We start from the raw sequence: 12,565 nt of genomic DNA, 5'->3' as shown, positions 1-12,565 counted from the left end.
CTTTCAAATTATTGGCTGGTTTTAAAAAAATCATTTTGTTTCGAGTGGTTTAAAAAAATATATTTTGTTTTTTTAGACCACAAAGTGCCTTATTGTAGTGTTTTATTGCTACTTTTTTTTTCCTGCACATGGAAAGTTGTCATCAGAATAGTTTTTGTATGAAAGTATAATGACAATAAACTCTAAACTCTACCGGTGCTGCATGCAACATCTTTGAACATCACCTTGAAAAAAATGCACAAATAAAATATAAGTGTTGTATATAATGTTGGTGTATGGTTTTTCTAAAGTAATCAAATGGGATCCTCTAAAATTGTTTAACTGGGAGAGAGTCCGTATGTCAAGTGATATGAAAGAAGAGACAAAGAATATTTATTGTGAATTATTACTCACACATGGATATAAAACAGTTAATCTTTCATGCAGTATAAAATTCTGTGATTTAATTCAAGATGTGGGCAGCACAATTATTAGCTCAAAGCAGAACTGGAGCGGCAGTCGCTTCTGACATTAAACGGATACAGAACATTTTGGCACAGATTTCAGTCACAAAAGAGCTGACCACAGAAACTACACCGATTTCTAGTGACCATAAAACTGGATATAATGATTGTAGTTTCAAAGAAAAAATAAATCAGCATGTGGAGTGGAGACATCTGTGTGAAGAAACAAAGACTGCATTGCTTTGGACAGGAATATTTCCACATGAAGAAGAAGGAAACACTAGAAAGACCTAAACACAAGACAGTGTTGTTTTCGGAGACGGTAAGGGTCATTAAAGACTATCAACAGGGCATTTACAATGCAGGCATACAAATAAAAACATAAGTCCAACTCTTAAAATGGCCAATCTGTATTATAATTTTTTTTTTTTTTTTGCCCATGTCTTTTCTTATTTAATATTCAGATGAGTAAGAAAATTAGCCTCTAGCCCTTCATATTGTGAAATAGTGGAGACTAACATAACACACTGTTACAAGCACACCCAGAAATGGCAGCTACATACCTGACTACATGTATGACAACTAAATTCACAAAACTCCAAAGGCATCAATGAAGTAATTCCATTGAATTAATAATGAAAAATATTCACCAACCACACTTGAAATGAAGTGCACTCAAAAGGCAAACCGGGAAGCAGTTCTTTACTTGAGGGGTGCATAGGGGATACTTTAACCTTTTCAGCTGACAGATCTCAGGTGATAGTCTTGTAAAGCTCAACTGGAGGGCAGTGCATTCTGGGAAAGTTGAAAGGAGACGTAGGATTCATAGTATTTATATTGTGCAGCTTTTGATAGTTGGAATCTCTGTGCTAGGTGATCTGATAACACAATAAAACAAGGGGTCATGCTAACCTGCAAAAAATTAAATATTTAAAGTGGAGGCTCTGATATCTTATAAATCTTATAAAGAAATTTCCAAAATTAACTAATAGTTAATAGTTCAAAATAGTTAAAAAATTTCAAGGGTTGAATGTTGTCCTTAGTTTTGTGGAATTTCTTATTCTCCTACAATTTGACCTACAATGCCCTGCAAAACCTTCATAAATCATTGCCTGTAACTCCTTTGTTAAGATGTTTTCTTTTTTATGGTCTAAAGAAGCTACCTACATGCCACCAGCCAAGAAAACCAGAAAACCAAAGTATCATTAAGGAATAACCGCCACCAAGTGGCATGTACCCTCCTGTGGTTTTGAAGTGCTTAGGAAAACTATGATTTACAACAACCACATTGCAGTTTACATATCACATCAAGAGGTGGATCTGTATGGCAGCACACTTTGCCCTTAAACGCTTTGACTGTCAAGACCACAGTGCTAGGGTGTTGTTTATCTTCCTTTTTATCACATTCTTCACTTCAGACAGCTTCTGAAACACAGATATTTGGATTGAAATATCTGATATCTCAGGTGGTAAAATTATGCAACAAAACTGATTAAAAACACTTGATTCCTTCAAGGATATGGCGTTTTCTCAAACTGTAGGTCACCTTTACTACAGATAGTACGAGTAAATATTTTCTGAAGCACCAAAGGGAATGTGATGCTTGTTGTCAGATAGTTTTGCATTTATATCCCTGCACTGTTGAAAGTGTGTTGAATGGTGGCATCACTTTGTGTAACATAAAAACCCTGGACAAAAAGGCCATTCAGAAAGTCTGACACGAAATGTCACTGAGATAAAGCCTCTGCTATAACACTGCAGAATACAGGATTCTAGCCTCCCCCGACACAAGCGCTTCTCACTTCTGTGCTCTGGCAGGCAGAACAATAGCATAACAATTGCAAGCATCAGGTTCAAAAAATGCTTTTATCCTCAAGCAGTATGTGTCACAAAGAGTAAATGCATCCCCATTAAGTGACTACTGTCTGACTGATTGTTGCAAGTTGTATTTTTCTCACTGCCTACTGCACATTTTGGGAAAAGTAATATATTTTACTGTGTTTTCAATGCTTTGTAGTTCTGTGTAATTCATTTCTTGAATGTACTACTTTTATTCTCATAATTATTGCAGGAGTTTTTATAGCTTATTGTTTAGTGTAGAAATTGCCAACTTTTTCAAGAGACAAGATGTTTTTGTGATACCCCTTCTCAGATCCCACTTCTAACAAATCTTTATAAAGGACATGACACTAAGTAATACTGAGAAAGGCTTCTACTGCCATGTCTTAGCAGCTGAGGGAAGCTATTGACTGTTATCAATGCTCTTGTGCCAATTCATGGAAGCTCTTGTGCCAACTCATGGAAGTGGAGTGTCTTTTCCAAAGCATGGTGTAATGGGGCATGTGCTTTTTTAAGTTGCCACTAGATCCCTAGTGCTTAAATTTCTTACAGCCCCATCCATGGTTATAAAGCTGCTTTCATATAAATCCTGCTGGCTAGACAATTGATTTCCTAACTCACTATTGGTGTATTCCATCTGTATTGATAAATGTGACAGGAGGTGTCAAGCTGCATCTTATTCTCACTTTCCGGTGTGGCCTTATCAGTCCCATTCAAATCAGGGATGGCTTTTCAAAGTGGCCTAAAGCAATGCAGTATCTGGATGTACCTTTGAAAGGTAAGTTATAAACAAAATCATCACTTATAAACTTTTAAGCAAGTTCAGGGTTATGGTTATATGTAATAAAGTGTCAGTATATGTTTTGTCATGGAAGGGTTTTGGGTTACCCTGCACTAAAACATAGATACCATACATACGTTTAGTCCCACACCCAAATTCTTTGTTGCACAGACCCACAGATATGTTCTCCATCCCAATTTTTGTTTTCTTATTATTAAACTCGCCAGGGGCCTCATATATAAACGATGTGTACACACAAAATGTTGCATACGTCCCTTTCCACACTCACATCGTGATGTATAAAAACTAACCTTGGCGTACAGCCGCACACATTTTCACGCCAGCTCAATCTGTGGCATACGCAAGTTCTCCCCTCGGTTTTGCAAACTGGCGGCACCCAGCATCAAAGCAGTGCTACTGTTTTTGTGTGGTTACCCTTTCTTTTTTAGATCCACATCCCTGACACAGCTTTATCATATACATTTAAATTAACCACATGTTGTTTTTTAGTTTAAGACATCTGATTGTAATCAACCCATAACCATATAATGGTGCACAGAATGGCCAATCTATTCCAAATACCATACCTGCTTTAGCATTGTTACTCTCAGTGTACCACTGAATCTGAGTGTGGAATCACAGCTCTATAGCAGCTGATCAGAAAGAGGATTATCGGTATACAGCATCTAGCACACGCTGCCTCACTGCCTCAGCCATGCGCACAGTCTATTTGAACTTCTCCCATAGTACGGCAAACACCAGTGCCTTTCCTGCAGGAACCTCACGCATCAGAAACTATTTCATCCCAAGAGCTCTAAATGCACTCAATCATTCCATCAAGTGTTCCTGGTAGAACTGTTTGCACTTATAAGTATAATCACTTTACTGTAAACTTGCACTACAGTTATAATATTGCACAACCTCAGCCACTTTATAAAACAGGTATTTACATATGATGACAAGTTGCTTCTAAGTCGATTTAGATTTCTATTTTCTTTGAACTCTCAATATCATTTTTAAGATGAAATGCAGTAAATCATGTTTATTACTGTTTTGTCTCGGTAGAGTAATATATATATATATTGGTCTACTTTCCCCTATTGTATTATTAATATGTAGCCTTAGAATGCCTAATCTCACAGACTTACCACTGTTTATAAGGTACTATTGTATATAATTTATCCCCACCTTCCCTTCTATATCTATAACCTCAGGCAATTAGATGTAGTAAAAAGGCAAGCAGAAGTTAAGTTACAGTTTAAACAATGTATTATTGATAATATTCATAAATAATAACAAAATGCAAAGTACATTTGAAAATTGGCAACCATACAACCTGATTAAATGATGATATGTAGTTCAGGTGGCACACAGTCTTCTTGTTACTTAAATGTCTCTAGTTAAGGCATCATTGATGCTCAGCTTTCAGCCACATGTGTGTTCGAAATGGCTGCTGAGCTGTGCTGTTCATTGTGTTCTCTTCATCATCACAGGTTAGCAAGAGAGATGCTTCTTCATCATATGTTGGTTGGTAAGAGAGAGATACTGAGGTTAAACACATACATTTATAGATGTTCTGTCCAATCCCGAGAGCCAATAGGACATCATGGTACTTAAAGGCCTCTGAGACAAGCCAATTCCAAACAGCCATACCTCAGACCAATGGGGGAATAGAACATCTTAATACCTGCCATCCCCAAGACCATATGTCTTTAAGTCTTTCTTGCGGGGGTAGAAATGAATTAAGCAAAAACACTAACCAAACCGGTTTAAGGCACATCTTCCCCCAAATCCTGTCATAAAATTCAAAGAGGCTCAGCCATAAAAGGGGGAGCAAACACGAATGCCTCTCACCAAAGTAACACTAAATTGCATTGCTTTGCCTAAAAATCAAATAAAGACATACCAAAATATTCATCAAATTATATGTAAAATCTCACATCACAACAATTACATTATACAGATAAGTTTTAAACTTCATTAAAATAATGTATATTGTTAATAATTAAACATATGAGGACATGGTGGACAGTGGCAGCGACGAGCTGGCGCCCATTCAGAGATTGTTCCTGCGTCGCTCTGTATGCTTGCTGGATGGATAGATGAATGGAATAATTAAACATTTACTATGAACATATTTCAATGTTCCATAAAAGTTTTGAAGAATATACATTCTAAGCTTACAGATGTCTTGGCATCTATTACAGAGCTGATCGTTTGGTGATTGGTTACTTGGAGAAAGAAAATGAAGGACAGGAATAGGAGGTTAGTTTGTTTGAGAGAGACAGTACTGCTGCAATAAATAATTTCATCGAGGGTCACACGCAGTGCAGCAAGCATCTTGTGGGAGCCAGGAACAATCTCTGGACAGGGTGCCAGCTCATTGCTAATACAGCACCACCGTGTCCCAATGTTTAATACATTCTTTAATTCCTATCATTATGAAAATTATATCAAGTATACTTCTTAATATTTAAATTGTTCAGAGAGCTGTAATATCATGAATGTAATGTATTCTGTGTCCTGTCTGCAAAAGAGAAAGCCCTTTTAAGAAGCACATAGTGATTTACAAACATAAAAAGAACACATAGAATACGAAGCACTTAACGTACTACTTTAGTTAAGATGGGATCTGAGAAACTAGTAAATTAAACAATTTTAAGATGAAGTTTATAACATTCTACTTTAATGACAAAATAAACTATATGATTAAAGTGGAAATTTCAAGATTAAAGTTGACATTTGGAAATTATTTTCAACTGTGTCCCTATTTTGTTTCTCTTTTCTCTGTACCCTAGTACGCTTCCATATGACACTCAGACGGTGGGCTATGACTCGCCTTTTCATGGCAACTTTGATATCTGACCACTTCTTATTTATTTCCTGCACTTTGCGACTTTCTGAACTTAAACTTTCGAGTTTCTCTGTTACTCGATCAATTTCCTTTTGTTGTTTATATCACTGCTTAAACCAACAAATAGCACATTTTTCCTTGCCTCTACTTGGTAGTCGCTTAAGTTCTTCTTTTTTCCCCATGATTTTGCCATTGTCTTCTCACAGAACACAAACCATAAGGGGCTAAATATATTGATTTGAATATTCAAAGAGGTGTAACTCTGGGAGGAGTTTGGGTGGGGCAGCAGGCATGTGCATGTGCGTTACTTTTCATGCTGACTGGGATTTACGGACCGGAAGAACATGGAAGTTGGTGTACGCACAGATTTATGCATCTGGATTTTTTTTGTGCGTACACACATTTCCGTTTTTGTCCGTACACCATGTTTTAGTGTGAAATCTACGCATGGAGTTTTGCATGAGGCCTCTGGTCTGGAAGGAGACACAGCCCTCAGACGCATTGCACTTGCCGCTGTTACTACAGACTGTCTACACCCAGGACTGACTGTTCCTGTACTTCACTCCTCTTATTAGAGGACATGTCCTCTATTCTCTTTACCCCAGATGGCAAGAAAGTGCAACAAGGCCACAGCCAGCCCTGAACAATCTGGTGCCCTAGGCAAGATTTTAGCTGGTGCCCTTTAAATCGCAGTCAAGTTCAACATAAATAATTGTACTCATACATTCAGATAGAAACTACATAGGTTTGTTTTTTTAATTTTTCCCTATTTTATAAACAACAACAAAAAATCGGGACTGGTCTCCCCTAGACTTTCTAATATACTCAGATATGGGGATGGATATTTGAGGAATAAAAAGTAAGACGATGATTATATTTTTATATTATGTACATTAAAGAACCATCAACAACAAATCAAATCAAATTAATAATATATTGAAAAATTATTATAAAAGTAAAGTTGAATAAAAGGTAAAGTACCACTTCTGGTTAATGAAAATAGCCCAAAGTTGATTGAAATCTGCATTTTGTACCTAATACTTGTATGCAAAATTTGGTTGACCTAAATGAATATTCAAGTTGTCGTGCTTACATGCACACACACCCAGACAGACACACACACGTAATTTCAAAAATGGTATTATCGGACTCAGGGAGGTCTAAAATGTCGAGATTCATCAAAATCTCAAAATGGAATTCTTGGAGGATTCCAATACTGTTATGGTGTATAAAATCTGTACATTTTGGTTTCCATTATATTTTGTTCGAGACAAGGCAACAGATGAACTAAGACAGATCAAAGCAGGTTTTGTCACACCTCACTTTCAAACAGCTGTTTCCTACATTGAAAGGAAGACATTCTGGGGCTCAATTATTTTACAACCCGGGAAAGGATGCTCTGCTGACACCCCAGGCTATTGATTACTTTATGAATGGACATCTGGGATTTATGGCCTGGGAAAGGGAAACAGGCAATATCAAAGAACTTTATTATCTGGGAAAGAGTTTGAGCAAAATTCATCAATCACATTGACAGCCAGCCAATCAGGTTCATATGTTGTGTAACCAAGGCATGATATTTCATAATAAATATGCCTTGGTTTGGAAGAGGGAGGAGAAGGAGGAGAAGAAGGAAGAAGAAGAAGGAGCAGGAGGGAGGAGAACAAGAAGAGGAACAGACGAAGACGACATTGGTCGTCAGAAAGGCACCATGAACATCCATTGCTAAATCAAGCGCCTCCCTGGGACATTCATCCTTGTCATTTCAACTTTTTCGTAAGCTTTTCCTAAAGACTATATATATTCAGACTTTCCTATCAGTACTTATTTTCTATTCTTTGTTCCAGTGGTATTATTATTATTCTTGTAATAAATACCATGCTGCTTTTAACTTTCTATGCTTTGTTTTAATTTCTAGAGTGATTTCTTTGAGCACCTGGGGTAGCCAGATTTTTGCCATTATTTCTGTGCTGCGAGGTTTATAAGGCTGAGAGTGAGGCGCCACTCGATAGTTAAGGGACAGTATGAAAAGAAGGTATTCTTGGCTGATAAATGGCCTATAGTCAAGGATACTGAGTCTTTGTATGTTTTAATATTTTCTTGGAGACCAAAAGTAACATTTAGGTCTGAGGTCTATTTAAAACATCATATGTTGTCCGTGCCGATAATAAGTAAGTCTCTTGAAGTGCTGAGTGACAGGCTGATGTGTGGTATAAAGTGCAAAGGGTTAATCAGCGTGTGTGTGTCATTCATAGGGCACTGTTGTGGTTAGGGTCTGTGTGTGTGTGTGTTTATCTATGTGTGTGTGTGTTCATTTTAAAGTGCAACAGTAGACCAACCCGATAACGAACCTGACGAGAACATTTACCCTTGAGAGAACAGGTAAAGGGTAAGTAGAGGGAAATACTACGATAATACAAATACTTTCCCAATACTTTGTATACGCGAAAGTCAGGGAGGTCTAAAACGTTGAGATTCATTAAAATCACGACATTGAATCTTTAGATGATTACAATACTCTTCTTATACTTTGTATACGAGAAAGTAAAAACACACAAAACACCAGTATTAAAGAGGCAAGCAGCATAAAATAAATAAATAAAATATAAATAGGGTAGTTCATAAAATACAATAATAAAAAAAATCAATGCACATATAAAAGAACAAAAATGTAGTATAATAAAGGCACTCCACAAACCTATATAATGCAAATCACAGAGCAATAAGGATAAGTGGTGTAAGCAATGTTCTATAGTTTTACTTGTATTGTCTTTCTTCCAGCAAAGTCATCAACAACATCATCATAAGAACACTGTTGCAAGACAGCATGTTTAATATTAATGATGGAAAGTCCTGCAAGACATTCTTGTACCATTGAAGACCTTAAGTATGTTCAATTGAGTCTGAGCTTAGAGAAGCTCCTTTCAGCAGAACCTACTGTAACTGGAAGAGTGACAAGGATTCCTATAGCAACCCCCATATTAGGGTAGATTTCTGTTTTTTTTCCATGCAAAAAGTTCAAAAGTGTTTTTGATGGCAAATTTGGAAAATGTTGTATTTCAATTGCAAGTTGTTTGCCATCAATATCTGGCTACTGGAGAGAGAGAGAGAGAGAGAGAGAGAGAGAGAGAGAGAGAGAGAGAGAGAGAGAGAGAGAGAGAGAGTTGTCTGCGTATAATACAATAAAACTAAGAAATAACTTTCCTAATAGTCAAGTTTAGGTAGGTCATCCATGAGATAGGCCTAACATTACAAATGAAGTATCATCTCATGAATACGTCATCTAAACTGCATTAAGAATGGTAATTTTTTTATTGTACTATATACCATCTCTGTCTCTCGTGCAGTGTAATGTCGGCACAACATGCAGCCTCAGCACTACAAAATTGCATCACGTGTTTGAAACAAAACATATGGTGAAGCTAAAAAAAAGATAATGTAGTATATTTTCATATGATATAATAATCAACTCATATAAATTACACCTTTTACATAATGGGAATGCCGAAACAAAATAAAGACAAATGGTTTACAACTTTTATTAAGTTATGGAAATGGGAAAAAATATTTTAAGGCATGAAAATGATAACGTTGGATGATCAAATTAATGTCAATAAAACTGTGTTTTTCTTTACACATACATATGCTTTTGTGCAGCTCACTTAAAAGAAATAGGCCTATGGGTAACTGTATTTCTGAAAAATATGTTGTAAGCGCCAGTATGTTGTTTTCTCCTAAACAGCCAATTTTTCCAACTTTTCCAATGAATTTAAGTTAGAGTGACTTGCCTTGTAGCTATATAAAATAATCTGGTTGTCCAAAGCAAGCTAGTACTGTGCTTAAAGGGTTAGACCCTTTTGAATAAATAAACTCTACATTTACCTTTGTCTTTTTCCCATTTCTCCTCCTGTGCTCTTCCTCGTTTTTCTCCCTGTACACCAGAGGTTTTTTGTCATTTTGACATGCTCTTATGTTATTTATACTTTATTTTTAAATTGATGCCAATCAGCTACTATCAAGTTAGTGGATCAGTTCCACTCTCTGGTTGAACGTAATCACCCAATCTCCATGAACAGGTAGCAATGGGCAAATGGAGAGAGGGGGGATTATCGTTGTAGTCGAATGGGGTTCAGTGGTGCATGGCGCATGGTGAAAATTTGTATTTAAATCATATCTGAGCATACTAATTTAATTTATTTTAATTCAACATTATAATGTCAGAGATAATAATATTCTTGCAATACTATGAGTAAAAACATAGATTAAAAATAAATTATTCCCTCTTTTCTGTCACCCCCATGCTAAACAGTGCCCCTAGTGGTCACCTATACTGATTATGCAGCGAGCCAGCTCTGAACAAGGCAAACAAAGGGAGCAGGCAATAAACTTACATTTAGTCATCATAGTCTTTAACATTCCAAAATATTATTAATGGGCCAAAAGCAGAAGATAAAAATGATGGAAAATCACCAATAATACAACCTAGCTACAGTATTTCAGGAGCTGTCATAAATAATGCTGGCTGACACACCTAATGAGTGTGGAGTTCAGTCTCTTAAGGTTCCACTGCTAAATTACATGGCATAGTCTGTTTGATAGCTGTATTCTTCCTCTCCTCCTTCTTGGTTCTTTCTCTTTTCAATTCATACTGTCACTTTAATCTGCTGACTTTTTAAAGCCTGTCTGGGCCAAGGTGAATACCTCTAGCCCTTTTTTTTGCAATGTTTTTTTGACAGATCATATCAGCATATGTTCACGAGGTATGTATGTAGAAAGGTATCAAATGGTTCAAGGGCTTCACTTTTATGAGTGTAGAATGTCCAGAAAATGACCAGTTTATTTTTTAAGGTTCTGACCTTTCATTTTGCTTTACAGTGGCAAGTTTCATTTTGCTAGTTTAGCCTTCTGTCTGCTGTCTCTACTAACACTTCCTCTTTCTGTGGTTAGACAAGCTACATTTACAGAAATCAGAAGTTCAAATGCACAGCAAAAGAGAGCACTTACAGTTTAAATGCAGCTATAATAACATAGGAATTGTCTATAATCCTTCTTAGCTCTTTGAAGCATGGGAAAAAAAAACACATTACCCTTCAGTATGATTGTATCTTTTGTCTCATTTTTCTACTTTCTACCAAGAATACAAGTGTTTGGACTGCGATCCTTTTTGGAGTTTTTATATCTTTTTTGTATTGATTTTGCTCATCTGACACGTTTTTTAAGCTTTTTTTTTTGAGTTTCACAAAGTTTGAATCTGACATCCAATTGTGATGATTCTCCATTTTGACAGTTAATAATTTTTTGGATTGTTTTCTCTGCCATTGTTGGAACTCCCATCATAATGGCAAATGCACTCGTTGTAGGACACATTCCCTGAAGTTGTGACTTGACCCAATTGGTTACAAAGTCCTCCTGGAAATCACAACCTCATCTGTTCCAAATTCAAAAACTCTTGTGAGACCCTCACATTCCCAGCACCTGCCAATGACTTCTCGACAACCTCCCAACTGCACTGTGAACTGAAATTCTGCTAAGACAGGCAGGAATCGGTTGTTCACAGGCTCACCACGTAACGTGTCTGTCACTCAATGGTTGATGCGGGGAACATTTAAAACCAGCTGCTGACCAGACCATGTTCTCCCTTTCTGTAGTCTCCTCTCCAGAATAAACCTGCTCGATGAAGGGGGATATTTGTTTTTTTTAATCTAAAGAAGGGAGCTAATGCAGGACGACTGTCAGCGTCACTGCTTGCTTGTTGTGTGTTCGAGTGCGGATGTGACAGCTCCCGTTTATTAAAATGCTTAATATTGCTCCTGTTTTCAGACTAATAAAGCTGATTTTCTCGGAAGCCAGGAGTCACCTCCCTCTTTATTGTGCAAGTCTGTGACCCACACATCACACTCTATTCAAATTGCTTTTACCAGCTCTTTTGCTAAATGACTTTTAGTTAATGAATTCTTTGCTCTTGTTTTTTGAACATGATTTTTGTCTCTCATTTTGACTTTGACGTGCATACTGTTTGATCTCTCAGTACTGGCCTTTTTTTCTCCTGGCTTTGTATCAAACCCAGTCTGCTTGCAGGCGTTAAAACAAATGAGCATAAAAATATCAATGTACTAATTGTAAGAGCCAAAAAAACTGCTGTTGAAATCAAGAAAGGAAAACAAAGCGGGAGTTAACACAATGTTAGTTCACTGACAGGATAATTATTTGTATATTAGGAAAAAGTTAGTGAAGGAAGCTGTGAAAATGTAACAAATGCTTATCCCTGTGTGTTTGCCTCTGCATGTGTCCACAATCCTTTAAGGTTTCTTTTGTACTTCTTGTGTAGGCCTCAATTTCCTCTTCTGCTTTTCCTAACCTGCTTATTTTATTCAGCTGGATGTTTACTTTTTCCAGTCTGCAATATTAGATACTATTTTGAAATTTGCACCTGCTTTATTCTTTTTCATGTGTGACTACTAGTGGACATTTGGTGTCTGGGATAGTATTAAGCTCCATATCCTTAAATAATAGCCAGGAATAAAGCTTGTGTTCTGGTTATTCTTACAAAACGCCTGGAACGGCATATTCTTTTCTCTGTCAGGTCCACAGACAAACTGAGCTATCTGCATTAATGTTCCCTGTTTGAAACTGAAAGCAGTGGTACCT

Source organism: Erpetoichthys calabaricus, chromosome 14 (assembly GCF_900747795.2).
Source record: "Erpetoichthys calabaricus chromosome 14, fErpCal1.3, whole genome shotgun sequence".
Lineage (NCBI taxonomy): Eukaryota > Metazoa > Chordata > Cladistia > Polypteriformes > Polypteridae > Erpetoichthys > Erpetoichthys calabaricus.
The sequence above is the reverse complement of the archived record's forward strand: the minus strand, read 5'-3'. Positions refer to the sequence as shown.